The sequence below is a fragment of the Aptenodytes forsteri genome, unplaced genomic scaffold, assembly GCF_000699145.1.
Source record: "Aptenodytes forsteri isolate BGI_AS27 unplaced genomic scaffold, ASM69914v1 Scaffold136, whole genome shotgun sequence".
In the NCBI taxonomy this organism is placed as follows: Eukaryota; Metazoa; Chordata; class Aves; order Sphenisciformes; family Spheniscidae; genus Aptenodytes; species Aptenodytes forsteri.
The window spans coordinates 1,480,400-1,481,428 of NW_008796111.1; the positions used below are offsets into that span (position 1 = coordinate 1,480,400).

Below are 1,029 nucleotides of genomic sequence, written 5' to 3' on the forward strand. Positions count from 1 at the left end.
GGTGGTGGTGGCTGATGCAAGCTGTGCCCCTGCGAAGGGCGGCGATGCTGGAGGAAGGCTAGGCGTCGAAATGCACGCAGCCAAATCTCCTGTACGGGGGGGGATGCTTTGAGCAAACTGCCTGGCACTGAGCTCCCCGGCAGCCTTTAACTCGGGTGCCTGCCAGTGCCAAATCCTCGCACTTAATAATGCGCCGGCTCTGTCGGTTAACATCGCGCTTTGTGTATGTGCGCGTTTCATCTTGCATCCGCAAGGAAAGTGCGCACAGCAGAGGGGAGCGGGAACGGCTGAGCGGCTCATCCGTCATCCCCCAGCTCACGAGAACTGCCGAGGGGAAGCGGGGATGCGTCTGCGCTCTCCCGACAGTGGGCAAAACTACAGACCCGCTTCCCCCGGTGCTCCAGCCCTGAGGACAGCAGGTTTGAAACACGTTGTCCTCCAAGCAGTGGGGTGGTTTGTTTGTTTTTTTTTTTTTTGGATCGTCCCCCCCCTCTGCCCTTTCCCTCTCTCTTTCTTTCTCTGCTGCAGGCTGGTGCCACACAGACCTTGCAGAAGGGCAGCAGCAATTTCCCAAAGCAGATTGATCGGCCTTGCTTGCTTTTACAGTAGGCAGAGAGGTGGTTTTGGAGGCTCTTTTCCCACCCTCGCTCCAGGCCTGTGCGTGCGTGGAGGGAAGGGCTTAGTTGTTTGAGCCCCGAGTCGAGAACGAGAGTCCAAGAGATTCTTCTCTCCCCACGCTCCTTTTTAGCGTGAGCTTCGGCCTTGTGGTTTCTGATGTCATGGGAACTTCGCTCAGTCAAAGTGGCTGCGTTGTATTTCTTTTTCTCCCCGAGGGTCTGTTTTTGTTCATGGAGGAGAAGGAGAGGCAACTACCCAGGGAATCTACATGCAACTGTCCCTGATTGCAGCTTCCCCCCTGCCCTCCCTCCTCCAAACCCGTCGCCCTGGGAGGAGAAACGCTGGAGTATTAAAAAAAAAAAAAAACAACAAACAAAAAAAACAAAAAAAAAAAAAGCATCTGCTGCAAGC

General features: G+C 54.8%; 1 protein-coding gene across 1 annotated transcript in view; it reads left to right on the top strand.

The window, feature by feature from the left end:
- The window catches only part of PTPA (protein phosphatase 2 phosphatase activator), a 23,874-nt gene that overhangs the window by 14,998 nt on the left and 7,847 nt on the right, over nt 1–1,029 (top strand). The gene's annotated exons all lie outside the window — the stretch shown is intronic.